Source organism: Capra hircus, chromosome 3, assembly GCF_001704415.2.
Source record: "Capra hircus breed San Clemente chromosome 3, ASM170441v1, whole genome shotgun sequence".
In the NCBI taxonomy this organism is placed as follows: Eukaryota; Metazoa; Chordata; class Mammalia; order Artiodactyla; family Bovidae; genus Capra; species Capra hircus.
The window spans coordinates 82,397,585-82,414,441 of NC_030810.1; positions in this window are offsets into that span (position 1 = coordinate 82,397,585).

Sequence of the window (16,857 nt, forward strand, 5' to 3'; positions counted from 1 at the left end):
ATGGACTATACAGTCCATGGAATTCTCCAGCCCAGAATACTGGAGTGGGTAGCCATTCCATTCTCTAGTGGGGATCTTCCCAACCCATCTCAGACTAGAATGCTGTATGTATGAAGGCAAAAAGTTGTCTGTTAAATTTGCATCCTTATCACCAGCTAGGAGGGTGCGTACATTTTTTTTTAATTGAAGTATAGTTGATATACAACATCATGTGCTACACATGTACAGTATCGTGATTCACAGTTTTTAAGCTTATATTCCATTTGTAGTTACTGTAAAATATTGGCTATATTCTCCATGCTGTATATAGTATATCCTTGTAGCTTATCACTCAGTCTGCTGTAACAAAATACTGCAGACTGGGTAGCATGTTAACAACAAAAATTTATTGCTCACAATTCTGGAGCCTGAAAGTCTGAGATCAGACTGCCAGTATAGTCAATTGAGAGCCCTCTTTTAGACTTAGGGCTGCCAGCTTCTCATTGTGTCATTAGTGTGGTAGAATGAGGCCACAAGCTCCTGGGCTTTACTTTATAAGGGCACTAATCCCATCATGAGGGCTCCACCCTCATATTCTAAGCATTTCCCAAAGGCCTCTCCTCCTAATGCTGTCATATCAGGTATTAGAATTTCAACATACAAATTCTCAAGAGACGCAAGCAATCAGAACTTGGCGATGCCTAACATGTAGTAGATATCAAATAACTTACTGAATAAATGCATTTGAAGAGGATTGCAAAGTATTCAATTCCTAAATATATTTTCACCACCAACTTTCCAAGTATTAGAAATTCTTTCTTTGTTCTAAACTATAGTAAAGGCACTTTTCTTTAGTAGATGCTTTCAAGTAATATAGAAACAGAAAGGAAGAGACACTAGAGTCCACTCTCTCTGGGCTCCCACTCCCATACAGAGGAAAGGCCATGTGAGAACACAGTGAGACGGTCCCATCTGCAAGCTGAACGTGATTGATTTTCATTATTTTGATTACTATGTGTTTTGATATGCTCCTCTTTGGGTTTATCCTGCCAGGGATTCTGTGGTTCCTGAACTTGGTTGGCTATTTCCTGTCTGATGTTAGGGAAGTTTTCAACTATTATTTCTTGGGTCCTTTCTCTCTCTCTCTTCTCCTTCTGGGACCCCTATAATGTGACATTGGTGTGGTTAATCTGTCCTAGAGTTCTCTTAGGCTGTCTTCATTTTTTTCATTCTTTTTTCTATATTCTGTTCCGCAACAGTGATTTCTACCATTCTGTCCTCTAGGTCACTTATCTATTCTTCTGCATCAGTTATTCTGCTGTTGATTCCTTCTTCCTATTGCTCATCTTTGTTCTTTAGTTCTAGCTCTTTGATAAACATTTATTGCAACTTCTCAATCTTTGCCTCTGTTTTTTTTTCCCCAAGTTCTTAGATCATCTTTACTATTATTATTCTGAATTCTTTTTTCTGGAAGCTTGCATATTTCCACTGTATTTATAGTTCCCTGCCCCTCCCCCCCCAGGTTTTATTTTGTCCCTTCATCGGGGATGAAACCCTCTGCTTTTTCATCCCGGTTAACTTTCTGTTAATGTGGCTTTTGTTCTAGCCAATGTGAGATTGTGGTTCTTCTTGCTTCTTTTGTCTGCCCTCTGGTAGTTGAGGCTAAGTGGCTTGTATAAGTTTCCTGATAGGGGGACTGGTGGTAGGAATAACTGGGTCTTGCTCTGGTGGGCAGGACCATGCTCAGTAAAACTTTGATCCAATTACCATTGATGGGTGGGCTTTCCAGGTGGTACGAGTGGTAAAGAACCTGCTTGCCAGTGCAGGGTGACATAAGACACAAAGGTTCAGTCCCTGAGTGAGGAAGATTTCCTGGAAGAGTACATGGCAACCCACTTAGAATACCCTGAGTATTCTTGCCTCGAAAATCCCATGGACAGTAGAGCCTCGTGGGCTAGAGTCCATAGAGTCGCAAAGAGCTAGATGTGACTGAAGACCCTGAGCAAGCAGCACACTGCTAATGAGTGAGTTTGCTCTCCCTTCCTGTTATTTGTCTGACCTGAGGCAAGCCAGCTCTGGAGTCTGTGGACCTTATGGTAGGCATAATGATGACCTCCAAGAGGGCTCATGCCAAGGGGTACCTCCCAGGATAGCTCCTTTCAGTGCCCCTCTGGCAAGCCAGTGCCAACCCTTGCCCTCACATAAGACCCTCCAACACTAGCAGGTAGGTCTGATTCAGTCTCCTGTGGGGTCACTGGTCCTCTCCTCTGGGTTCTCATACATGGAAGATTTTGGTTTTGGCCTCCAAGAGTGGGATCTCTGTTTCTGTAATCAAATCCCACTGGCCCTCAACGTCAGATTTCCTGGGGATTCCCTTTGCCTATATTGGATCCCCAAGCTAAAGAGCATGACATGGGGCTCAGGACCTTCACAACAGTGGGTATTGTGTTGTATTATTGTTGGCATTATTGTTCTCCATTTTTTGGGTTGCCCACCCGCTGGGTATGGGTTTTGATTTACTGCTTGTATCCCTTCTACCACTTCACTCTAGCTTCTTCTTTGTCTTTGGACATGAGTTACCTCTTTTTGGTAGTCCTCTTGTTGATTGTTGTTAAACTGCTAGGGGTTGGGTAGTTTTAACTTGTTACTTCACTTGGCATACTCTATTCATATCTATAGAATTTTAAAATAAATGTGTCATTTCTTAAAACAGAAAACAATAAAGTCTCTTAGCTTAGTTGCATATCAGCTATATGGGAACCAAATGAATCTGAATGATTGAGATGTTGATGAACTATCAGGGCGTGTGAGAGTTTTGGAGTCAGAGATTGGCAGGGACCTACCTGAGAGTAATACCATGAGAAGAATGAGAAACTGCATCTCAATTTTAAGACAGATATTTGGTGTGTACATATGAGATACATATGTAGCCAAATGCCAGTGTTGCATTATTAACTTCTGCCAAATTTTAGTGATTGAATTAGAGAAAAATTCTTTGGAAAGCAAAGGACAGAAAAAATCAAATTGATAGTGGCTTAATTAAAGATTAATGTTTCTAAATTTTAAGAAACCTATCTATCTGTGCCTCGGTGATAGTCATTCAGCAGTTCAACAATATATTTGCAAATGACTTAAACTTATATTACTTGTGTTTGCTACATATATGTATATTAAATATCTCTGAACATTTATAGTTCATATAGCTATTTAAGGCGGGAATAACAGTTACATAGAGAAAGTGATGCTAGCATGTCCATTTCTTTTGCTAGGAAAGCAAAAGTTTTCCAAGAGAACCACCTTCTTTCTAAAAGACTTCCCTTTACATGTCACTGGCTAGAACTGGGCCATGTGGTTGCTCCTAGCAGCAACGAATAAAAAGAAAAGGAAGAATGTCTGAATCTTAGTTGGCTTAAACCAGTCGTGATCCATTGTCAAAGTATAGGCCTTGTATTGCTTAAACATGTCAAAATTCTGTTAGCAAAAAAAATCAGGAAAATTGGGAAGGCTACTAACATTTTTTTTGCCCAATGATTCATTGCAACAAATTTGATGTTAGATGTATTAAATATATTATGCTGCTGCTGCTAAGTTGCTTCAGTCATATCCGACTCTGTGTGACCCCATAGGCTGCAGCCCACCAGGCTCCCCCGTCCCTGGGATTCTCCAGGCAAGAACACTGGAGTGGGTTGCCATTTCCTTCTCCAGTGCGTGAAAGTGAAAAGTGAAAGTGAAGTTGCTTAGTCATGTCCGACTTCTTCACAACCCCATGGACTGCAGCCTACCAGGCTCCTCCATCCATGGGATTTTCCAGGCAAGAGTACTTGAGTGGGTTGCCATTGCCTTCTCTGATATATATTATAGATTATATCCATTATATATCTTAAATATCCAGATAATGAACATGATATTTTTAAAATTAATACTTTTGCAAAATTTATTTCATATTGGGTGAATAAAGGAAAAATATAAATAAAATGTATTTCCACTATTTCTTATACTATAAAATCCATGTCACTGTTAAAAATTTAGCACAAAAATTATATTAATACATATTTCAGTATTTGGAAAATTTTGTTAAAGGCTAGTGGTAGTGAAATTTTGAATATAATGTCTTTGTGTTACTTTTCAAAGTAACTAGAGTGAATTTATTTCTGTTTATTTTTACATTAAATTTTTCTTCATCAATCTAGAAATAGATATCATTAGGAAAGCTTTAGGAGTAATATGTCTCAGTTAATATCACTCTATGATTTTATCCTCTTTCCCATGATTTTTCTTACATGCATTGTCAGTATGGATAAATTAATATGAATAAGACTGGAATAAAAATAGCCTGCCTATTTTTAAATACGTGGCCATAAGATAGAATTTTGGCAGATTCATGTTGATGTATGGCAAAACCAATATGATACTGTAAAGTAAAAAAAAAAAGTTCCTTTTAAGAAACAAATTATAATGCTTAAGGTAATGTAATTTTCTTACCCATCTAAAACAAGTTGAATGAGTTAATTAATTGCTGAGACAACCTCTGGCATGTATGTGAAAGCTGGCTCAGCTGGTAAAGAATCTGCCTGCAATGCAGGAGACCTGGGTTCAATCTCTGGGTTGGGAAGATCCCCTGGAGAAGGGAACAGCTACCCACTCCAGGATTCTGGCCTGAAGAATTCATGGACTATAGTCCATGGAGTCACAGAGTCAAACATGACTAAATGACTTTTGCTTTCAACACATAAACAGTTATTTACTTTGTCATACACAGATGTATTAATGATGATATTTCAGGACCATAGCAGCACCTGTAACCACTTGGAAAACAGACCAAAGAAATATTTAACTCAGGTTAACTGAGTTCTATACATGTCAGTTTAAAACCACTGCTAGGTATGATCTGTCACAAATTTTCCATTCGTTTTCTTGCTTTTCTTTTTGATACTTCAGGTCATCATTCTCCTCTGGAGTTATTCTGATTCAGTTAAATGACACAAAGAGATGTGTTTTGTTTTGTTTTTTTCAACCCAAACCTAACTGTTCCTTTCCTTTTTCTTCTGTTCTCCCTCTCAGCTCTCTCTCCCCTCGAAACTCCTTTCATTTTATATGTTTTTCCATTTTTAAACAACAAATTAACCATTTAATTTTTTCTGACATACAGTTTTCAAATGCTGGGGCCCTTGAAAAAGCTGCATTCTAGTTATTATAGAATCTGTGGATCACTCGTATATGATTATCAGTGGCTTCTGATATGGCTGCTACTCTTATGATATAATACTTTGCATATGCACATAGAGAGTGGAAGTCAGCCCTCAGAAGTTATTTGAGGATTATTTGGAAGTTTTTAAATGATATTCATAAATGATTGTGTTAAAATTATCTTCCAGGGGAAAAAGTGAATTATAACATTCATTTTCTGGTTATTTCCTGTACTTCCAACCATGACAGTGTAAAATTGTTCAAATAGGATTGGTTTTAAATGTGATCCAGTTTTACTCCACTGGAGATGTGCTGAATTTGAAATATTAGGTAGTAAACACAGGGAAGTACTGAATTAATCTGCTTTGCTAATGCTAAGGCAAAGCTCTGTTGGATAGGTGTAGAGAAAAGATGAGATTCATTTACCCAAGTAGTATAAGGAGAGCTGCAATGATTCAATTATGTGAAAAAAAGTTTTAATTTCTCCCTTAGTCTACCTTCACATTAAATCAACTAAATATTTTATAACATTTAAATGAAAATAATTTTGATTATTGAATTTCAGCATGACTTTTTAAAGGATACTTTGGACATTTGATTGATTTTTTTTTTGAGTGATGCAAATAATTTGACTCCAGTCTTTTCATAAGCAGAATTACAAAAGTTTAGATCTAGAAGAAATATTTGAGGCCATCTAAGACATTTGTTCTTATCTCAAATGATGTCATTAAAGTCCATGAGAGTTAATTTCACGGGGTTTCTTGATTAAATGGTGGCAAAGCTGCAATAATAATTTATATACTGTTGTTTCCAGACTTTGAAATTTTCTTTGGTTGTTCTAAAAAAAAAAAATCCTTAATATGAAACAGCTGCTGGAGATGACATTTTTTTATCTTTTAATTGGAGGAAGATTGCTTTACAATGTTGTGTTGGTTTCTGCCATACAACAGTGTGGATCAGTCATAATTATATTCCCTCCCTCTTGATCCTTCCTCCCCTACCCCTTCCCACTGAAAAGGTTATCACAGAATTCTAGGCTGGATTCCCTGTGTTCTATAGCAGCTTCCCAATAGTTATCTATTTTACACATGATAGTGTATATCAAAGATAACACATTTTAAACTGCCTCACATACCATAACTCATGGTAATATTTCAGTTATTATTACTACAATTTACAATGTTAATCCTGTGTGGAAAAAAAGATTTAAGTATAAAGAAAATATAATATTTGGGCATTATTTACAGAATAAAAGTGTAAGCAGAAAAAAAACAAACTTTCCAACTAGTACAAGGCCAGGGTTGTAACTTTAATTCAGAAATTTAACAAAAGTCCTGCAAAATTGATGGGAGTCTAACTTAAGCAGTGAGCAGAAAAACAAGGAGATGGATACGAACGATGTTAAGAAATTAGAATTGCAACACCTAGTCAACCAGGATGGGGAAAGGTGAAAATAATTTTTGAAGACAGCAAAATGGCACAATTAAATGTATTAAGTTTGAGATTCTTGTCCACATGTCATGTCTACTTTATGGATTTTAATATTTGGAGGGTACAATAGAGATATGATTTGAGCTTTTACATAAACTTTGTTGTGATCATTATTTCATGAGTCAATATATAGGGAACCTACACATTCATGCAAAGAAAAAAGAATAGGGATTTCTGAGGAACACTGACTAGATGGAGACTGAGGAAACAGGGGAGGAGTCTGAGGTTGAAGAAACAGAAAAGAAAATTAAGAAAGGTGGAAAGGTACAAATATCTTAAGGAAAGAGTTCTCTCCAATTATTAACAGGCAGAAAAATACAAAGAATGACAGGAAATGAGATAGTTTCTTACTAGCTCTAAAATAATGTCATTTGAGATGGTTACTTGGAGTTATTACAGTTTTTATTCCTTTTAATCATTTAGGATGTCCCTGGTGACTCAGCGGTAAAGAATCCTCCTGCCAATGCAGGTGACATAGGTTCGATCCCTGGATCAGAAAGATCCTCTGGAGAAGGAAATAGCGACCCACTCCAATGTTCTTACCTGGGAAATCTTATGGACAGATAAATCTGGTGGGATACAGTCCATGGAATCGCAAACAGTTGGACACAGCTTAGCGACTAAACAACATAATCATTTATGACCACTGTTTGGAGATTTAGAAATTTTGAATACACATCTCTGATTCCTGCTCTAGTAGAAATTCCTCTGTATTCTGGATACTTCAAGTCAATTATTAGTATGTCAGTTAAGCTGCTGCATGTTATTATCTGAAAAAAATACATTGAAAAAATTGTAATTTCTTGACAGTACAATGTTTTAAAGGTCTTCCCTCATGGCTCAGTGGGTAGATAATCCACCTGCAATGCAAGAGATGTGGGTTCAAGTCCTGGGTCAGGAAGATACCCTGGAGAAGGAGATGTTGGCAACCCACTCCAGTATTCTTACCTGGGAAATCCCATGGACAGAGGAGTCTGGCAGGCTACAGTCCATGGGTTTGCAAAGAGGGAGACATGATTTAGTGACTAAACCACACACAATGTTTAAAAAAATATATATATAATTTTGGCTTTTATTTCAAACTTAAATACAGTGGTGATTCTATAACTAGTTTTATATTAAGTGATATAGATTTGAGGAAATGTTTTCATTTTCAGAATATGTATTATCTGAAATTATGAACTGCATAAATTCTTTCTAAATATGATAATATAAGGAGAACTTGTTCATAGAGATCATATTTATAATGAATAATATTTTTGTTTGATTCATGTTGATGTATGGCAAAACCAATACAATATTGTAAAGTAACCTCCAATTAAAGTAAATAAATTTATATCAAAAAAATAAAAAAGAAAAGAAATAAAATTTTAATAATATCAGTTTCAGATGTGTTAATGCTTCTCAAATGCAAAGCATTTGTAACTGAGGTAAGGACTTGTGTTCATATATAAGCAGAAAAGTATATAAAAGAGCCCCTTTTCCTTTGAAGAGTATCTGCACCAAATTAAAGTGATTCTTCTAAACTCTGTTGACACCTATCAATGCAATTCAGTAAGTAAATTAATAAGCTAGTTCTTTGAATTAACCTTGACCAAAGCAAAATAATCATAATTCATGTTATAAAGTTTAATTACTTATATGTTTCAGCATTTATTCATTTAAATAATAGTATATACATAGTGAGACATTTAAAATATATTTTACATCTTTTTCACATGTCCCATCTATATAGTGAAATCAATACATACATTCAATACATTTAATTCCTTGGTAACCATAATAGTTAATTTTCTGTGTCAACTTTCTGGGCCACCAACTCTCCAGGTACTTGGTTAAATATTATTCTGGGTAAGTCTATGAGGGTACTTCTGGAAAAGAGTAATATTTGTGTCTGTAAACTGAGTAAAGCAGATTGCCCTACCCAATGTCTGATCGGGGAAGGCAGGGTGGCCATTCAGACACTGAAGACTTGATCAGAACAATAAGGCTGAATAAGAGAGAATCTATTGTTACGGCTTGACTGTCTTCCAGCTGGAACTTCTCTGACCTTCAGACTAGGACTCATATTGGAACTCATACCATCAGCTTGCCTGCTTCTCAAGCCTTCTGATTCAGACTGAAACTATACCGTTGGCTCTCCTGGGTCTCCTGCTTGCTGACTGCAGATATTGGGATGTCTCAGCTTCCATAAGTGAGTGAGTCTATTCCTTCCAATAGATAAATGTATATACTCAGATATATATTAATTATTTATATATATATATTAGTATGTTTGTATATGTGTGTGTATATGTGTATTCACCTATGTTATATCTATGTCAGTTCAGTAACTCGGTCGTATTCAACTCTTTGCAACCCTGTGGACTGCAGCACACCAGGTTTCCCTGTCCATCACAAACTCCTGGAGTTTACTCAGACTCATGCCTATCAAGTCAATGATGCCATCCAACCATCTCATCCTCTGTCGTCCCCTTCTTCTCCTGCCTTCTATCTTTCCCAACATCCTGGTCTTTTCAAATGAGTCAGTTCTTCACATCAGGTGGCCAAAGTATTGCAGTTTCAGCTTTAACATCAGTCCTTCCAGTGAATATTCAGGATCAATTTCCTTTAAGATTGACTGGTTGGATCTCCTTGCAGTCCAAGGGACTCTCAAGAGTCTTCTCCAACACCACAGTTCAAAAGCATCAATTCTCCAGCAGTATTCTCTATAGTGCAGCTCTCACATCATACATGACTGTTGGAAAAACCATAGCTTTGACTAGATGGACCTTTGTTGGCAAAATAATGTCTGCTGTTTAATATGCTGTCTAGGTTAGTCATAGCTTTTCTTCCAAGGAGCAAACATCTTTGAATTTCATGGCTACAGCCACCATCTTCAGTGGTTTTAGAGCCCAAAAAGTCTGTCACTGTTTCCATTGTCTCCCCATCTATTTGCCATGAAGTGATGGGACTGAATGTCATGATCTTAGGTTTTCTGAATGTTGAATTTTAAGTCAATTTTTTCCCTCTCCCCTTTCATTTTCATCAGGAGGCTCTTTAGTTCCTCTGCCCTTTCTGCCATAAGGGTGGTATCATCTACATATATGAGGTTACTGATATTTCTCCCAGCAATCTTGATTCCATCTTGTGCTTCATCCCTGGCATTTCGCATGATGTACTCTATGTAGGAGTTAAATAAGCAGGGTGACAATATACAGCCTTGACATACTCCTTTCCTGATTTGGAACCAGTCTGTTGTTCCATGTCTAGTTCTAAGTGTTGCTTCTTGACCTGCATACAGATTTCTCAAGAGACAGGTCAGGTGGTCTGGTATTCCTGTCTCTTGAAGAATTTTCCAGAGTTTGTTCTGATCCACACAGTCAAAGGCTTTGGTGTAGTCGGTAAAGCAGAAGTAGATGTTTTTCTGGAACTCTCTTGCTTTTTCAATATTCCAACAGATGTTGGCTATTTGCTCTCTGGTTCCTCTGCCTTTTCTGAATGCAGCTTGAACACCTGGAAGTTCACAGTTCACGTACTGTTGAAGCATGGCTTGGAGAATTTTGATCATTCTGTGATTAGTATGCTAGCATGTGATATGAATGCAATTGTATGGTAATTTGAACATTCTTTGACATTACCTTTCTTTGGGATTGGAATGAAGTCTAACCTTTTCCAGTCCTGTGGGCCACTGCTGAGTTTTCAAAATTTCCGTATGTATGTCTGTGCTATTTCTATGTCTATCTTTGTCTGTATCTGTACTTATTTATGTCTATGTCTGTCCATGTCTTTTATCTATGTCTGTCTATATCTCTATCAATATCTAGGCAAATATCTATGTCTATATCTATTGATATTCTACTGATTATTTTACTCTCGAGAATTCAATTACAGATTTTGGTACTGAAGTATTTTAGAAGAAAATAATTTAATTTTGAGGACAAGTTTTCTGAATTAGTTTTATAGTGTCTAAAATAGACTCTATAATCTGATTAGATTTAAAGGTGTTAAAAACTCTGTCTCCAATGATAGTGGTTTCATGAGTACTTGCAAATATCAAAACTCCCTAAATTGCATACATTAAATATTTGTAGTATATTGTACAGCAGTTCCACACTGGTAATGCTATCAATGTTACTTTCACAGTGAGGCCTTCTTATGCCATGTATAAAATGTAATTACCTTCTTGACATTTCTAGTCCCCCTTTCTTTCTTTTGCTTATTTCTTATTACCTTTATATTTATCACTATCTAAAAATATCTACTTTGTTATTTCAATTTGCTTACAAGTAGGCATATATTTTTATTTGTTTTAAACACTGCTTTATTTCTACTGACTAGAAAATTCCTCTCCTAAATAAATGCAAACTAAATATTTGTTTAATAAATAAATGGTTGAATGGGGAAGTATGAGAAATTGATGATATTCATAATATGCCTCAGTGCAGTCAATGGATGGTTGGAGTAGTGTTACTAGAAGAATTGCCAATGAAAACTAAAAGAAAGTGCCTCAAAAGCTTGTGCTTGCATTGAATTACTGGAGACATTATATTTACTAGCAGTGGTGTGTCTAAATTTGAACCACTGGGTCAAGTTTCTAGGTAAGCTAGGGGAAGCAGTATTTGAGTATGAAAGATGGAAGGATGGATTACAAAAAGGCATGAACAGATATTTGGGAGTATAGAATGCCTTAATTATTTTGACTGTGATAGTGGTTTCATGTGTATCTGCAAATATTGAAACTCACTTAAGTTGCATACATTAAATATGTGCAGTTTTTTGTTCAACAGTTACACATTATTAAAGCTGTTAAAGTTATTTTCACAGAAAGGGGGAAATAAGAAAGTAAGACACCAGAGTTTTAAATATATTTATTGATACTGATGTCAAATTTAAGGTTTATATAGTTGGAGAGAATTATAGTATGCCAAGAGCCAATAACCTTGCAAGAATAGAGTAAGCTCTGTGATGACAGAGTTCTGCAATAATTAGGTAATTGGTGGGTAAAGTGATATCATGAGATTCAAAGTTTCCTGTTTTTAGGAAGAAGAAACATCTGCAAACAAACTTTAGCTGTTAGAAACAACCTACTCACATTTTAGACAGTGAGAAAAGAACTAGTCACATCCTGAGAACGTTGTAGGGGAAACAGTATTCTAAAGAAACAAGCCAGAACACAGTTAAAGGCAGAAAGCCAAGGGATCATTCTAAAAAGAGGGTAAAAATATAGGAGATTTGGTTGATGACTGACTCTGAAGAGTATATAGAGTTCTGCTCAGATATAAGGGAACTGAAGGGGCAACATGATCTAACAGATACTGTAATCCCATCTAAGCCATCACTGTCGGAGAAGCCTGTCCAACAGGAGCTGTGGCCTTCAGTAAAGGAATGAGGGCAAACCATCCCTCAAGGTCATAGCCAGAAAATTGCATCTCCCAGCCTCTCCTGTTCACACACTCTGATTTTCAGATGGTGGCTCCTAATGACAAGATCTAAACAGAAACAGAGCAAAATATCCTGGTTTCTGAACTACATAAAAGTCAGCCTCTTGAGACAGATAACAGTACTGCAAGGTAGAGAGCGAATTTGGAGGAGCAAGTGATGTCTTTCTAGCCCAGAACCTTTCTGTGTCCCTCAGTCATACAACTTAAACTTTAAAAGATATTCATTATTCCCACATTGTTTTATGAGTCAATAGAGTTTACCTTAAAATTATATGTATACTTTGTTTTGAATAACACAATGTATTTATGCAAAAACTTTTTTAGGAAAGGATTATTTTCTGACTTGGGAAAATAGGAATAAACAGTATTTGCCTTATTAAAGACATGCTATAAGTTACAGCAACAAAAATATTTTAAGAACATAAGGTAGATGCCACAGTGCTAGAATAGAGAAATCAGAGATAGACCATGTGTATGTGAAAACTTGATTATGATAAATTTGGATTGTCTGATAAATGAGGAAGAAAGGAATGTGTTTTACTCAATGCTTAAAAAATTGCTCACCCAATGTGGAAAAATTAATGTTAACTCTGATAAGCTTTCAGCTTCTGCTTAGGTTGCAGTAAGCTTGAAAATGGTGTTGCGCTCATATTTACAAAGTGAAAAGCCAGATAATACACAAAGCATAACTCTTCATAAATGCGTCAGAAAGCTGAGAGTACTGGACAACTAACTAACCTGAAACTTAGGGAAAGACTGATGACTACAAAGGAGAGATGGTATGAGTATTGCCAGGGGCAGATATTGAAAATCCAGACAGCATGAAAGTCGTTAAATAGAATCCAGCTAAAATTTGTAGTAAATTGTTAAAAACCAAGTATAGACTAGACTGACAGTATAGATATCCAAGAAGTCACAGACACAGAGAGAATTTATACTTATTTTGAGTTTCTACACCACAAGCTTTAGCTTGTTTAAGACTGGAAGTTGAAGAGGAGTCTGAGAAAGTCTCCATTATGGTTACTCCCAGGGAAGCAAATAGCAGCTGTAGAAGGCAGGACCCACTTGGGCTCTCCAGTATTCCCTATGGGAAAAAAGCTTTAAGCTATGTGTGGAAAGGCAGCAAACGTATTGCTTGCTTATAGAGCACAGGTGAAGACCCAGTGAAATGTGGATAGGTTCTAGGCTCAGTACATTAGAGATCGCCTTTAGCAGGGAGAAAGAGTAGTCACTCAGAAAGCCCCATCCCAGATATCAGAGCCAGAGTGCCAAGAAAAGGCTGAACGTGAGCATGGAAACAGAGAGTGCATCCTCTCTTTATACTCCATACCAACTCCAGGCTAACAAGTGTAAATTGACAAGTACCAGCACTGTATTGTTGGGGAAGTTAAAGAAGAAAGAGATGTTCTCTGAAGAGGTATTACAAAGATAAGACCTGAAACTGAGGGGAGAGAAAACACTGAGAAAAATTTTACTGCAAGCCAGCCTCTACACACGTTACAAGGGAACTCTAGAAACATTTAAAGCCTGTGGTGCTCTGAGGGTTGTAATAGCAATAACAAAATCTAAATGGTGCTCAAATCCTAACTTAATTGACTAAACCCTCAGACTGACGATATTTATAAATATGTATAAAGCCAAATGGGATATGACAACACAGGAATTTGGAATTTTCCAGGAAAGATTACTGGAGTGGTTACCCATTTCCTTCTCCAGGGGATCTTTCTGACCCAGGGATTGGACTTGAGTCTTCTGCATTGCAGACCTGCAATATAAAGATTGCAGGTATAAAGATTCTTTAACATCTGAGCCATCAGGGAAGCCCATTTTTTAAAATGCCTACTGGTAGGCATATTGATGTTTGCATCTATCGCAATGCTGTGTTCTTCCTCTGAGAAAAAGTCTCACCAAGGTCCATAAAAAGGATGTTCACGAATTGTTTTAGAGTAACATGGGGTTGAGAAAGACTGGTTTCTATCATTAGGGAAACTGACAAGGAAAGTGGATTCATTTTACCCGATAAAATAATATGCACTTGTTCAAAGCAAAATATTATATAATGTGCCTATAAAGATTCGTGCAACTCTTAAAGGTATAGGGCTGAGAGATAAAGAAAGACATCTGTAGCACAATGTCATTTTTAAATAAGAATACATGCACAAAAACTAATTCAGTGCAAAAAATAAATACTTAACAAGATATGTCAGTAAAAGGATACTCACTAAAAACTTCAGAAGGGGTTATCATGTATAAGTATGAGATAGGAAAGAATAATGTGAATAAACAGATAAATATACAAGTAAAATAAGATTCGGCCTTTATGAAGACTGATGTTAATTCATTGCTGTGAATACAGAAAAAAAATTTTGAATCTTTCACCTTGAGTGAAACAGTCAAATCAAATGAAACCTGCAGTGGCACTAAATGTACTGTGTTTTCTAATTCAATTACAAAAAATATTTAGAAGCACTTAGGTCACTGTGTATGGGGGCGGGTGGAAGAGGGGAATTAAAACAAGAGAGATATCACTCATCTACTTTTTTCCCCCACCCTAATGAATTAGTCTCATTTCATTTATTTAGCTCAAAGGCATGATGCAGAGTCAACTTAACAGGATTTATGTTGAAAAATAAGAAAAAAGAAATAATCAGACAACATAAATAGCATTTTCCATTTTTGTTTCCTGACTCTAGAAACCCTGAGAGTGAATCACAATCTTCCTCTCCTTTACCTCTTCCTTAACCGCCAAAAGCAGTAAAGTGATGAATCTGATGAGTGTTACAATAAAAATAAAAGTATAAATAGTATAAATGATGGGAACGCGTGTATACCTGTGACGGATTTATGTTGATGTATGGCAGAACCAATACAATATTATAAAGTAATTAACCTCCAATTAAAATAAAGAAATTTATATTAAAAATAGTATAAATGAGATTCATAAAATAAATTCATATCTCCCTTTGGAGATAATTCATGGAAAGTTTCATAGAATGTCCCAGCTTGCTTTTAGGCTTATTTGTACAAAATAGTAACATTTGGAATTGGGCAGTCCTAGATAATAGACTCGATTTTTATTCACAAGTCAGACTGCAGAAAAATGTTGTTTCCCAAATAAAAAGCAGCACTTACTACAATTATCCATATATCAGCCATTCAGATCAGTTCAGTTCAGTTCAGTCAGTCAGTCATGTCCGACTTTTTGCGACCCCATGAATCACAGCACGCCAGGCCTCCCTGTCCATCACCAACTCCTGAAGTTCACTCAGACTCGCATCCATCGAGTCAGTGATGCCATCCAGCCATCTCATCCTCTGTCATCCCCTTTTCCTCCTGCCTCCAATCCCTACCAGCATCAGAGTCTTTCCAATGAGTCAACTCTTCACATGAGGTGGCCATAGTACTGGAGTTTCAGCTTTAACATTGTTCCTTCCAAAGAAATCCAGGGTTGATCTCCTTCAGAATGTACTGGTTGTATTTCCTGCAGTCCAACGGACTCTCAAGAGTCTTCTCCAACACCACAGTTCAAAAGCATCAATTCTTCGGCGCTCAGCCTTCTTCATAGTCCAACTCTCACATCCATACATGACCACAGGAAAAACCATAGCCTTGACTAGACGGACCTTAGTCGGCAAAGTAATGTCTCTGCTTTTGAATATACTATCTAGATTGGTCATAACTTTTCTTCCAAGGAGTAAGCGTCTTAATTTCATGGCTTCAGTCACCATCTGCAGTGATTTTGGAGCCCCCCAAAATAAAGTCTGACACTGTTTCCACTGTTTCTCCATCTATTTCCCATGGAGTGATGGGACTGGATGCCATGATCTTTGTTTTCTGAATGTGGAGCTTTAAGCCAACTTTTTCACTCTCTTTCACACTCATCAAGAGGCTTTTTAGCTCCTCTTCACTTTCTGCCATAAGGGTGGTGTCATCTGCATATCTGAGGTTATTGAGATTTCTCCCAGGAATCTTGATTCCAGCTTATGTTTCTTCCAATCCAGCATTTCTCATGATGTACTCTGCATAGAAGTTAAATAAGGAGGGTGACAATAACAGCCTGACGTACTCCTTTTCCTGTTTGGAACCAGTCTGTTGTTCCATGTCCAGTTCTAACTGTTGCTTCCTGACCTGCATACAGATTTCTCAAGAGGCAGGTCTTGAGAAATTCCCATCTCTTTCAGAATTTTCCACAGTTTATTGTGATCCACACAGTCAAAGGCTTTGGCATAGTCAATGAAGCAGAAATAGATGTTTTTCTGGAACTCTCTTGCCTTTTCCATGATCCAGCAGATGTTGGCAATTTGATCTCTGGTTCCTCCACCTTTTCTAAAACCAGCTTGAACATCAGGTTGTTCACGGTTCACATATTGCTGAAGCCTGGCTTGGAGAATTTTGAGCATTACTTTACTAGTGTGTGAGATGAGTGCAATTGTGCAGTAGTTTGAGCATTCTTTTGCATTGCCTTTCTTTGGGATTGGAATGAACACTGACCTTTTCCAGTCCTGTGGCCACTGCTGAGTTTTCCAAATTTGCTGGCAAATTGAGTGCAGCACTTTCACAGCATCATCTTTCAGGATTTCAAACAGCTCAACTGGAATTCCATCACCTCCACTAGCTTTGTTCATAGTAATGCTTTCTAAGCACACTTAACTTCACATTCCAAGATGTCTGGCTCTAGATGAGTGATCACACCATCGTGATTATCTGGGTGTCTGGACTAGCGAAAGTTCCAGAATATTTATCTTGAAGTTTTGTAGAAAAAAACATTCTTTCAATC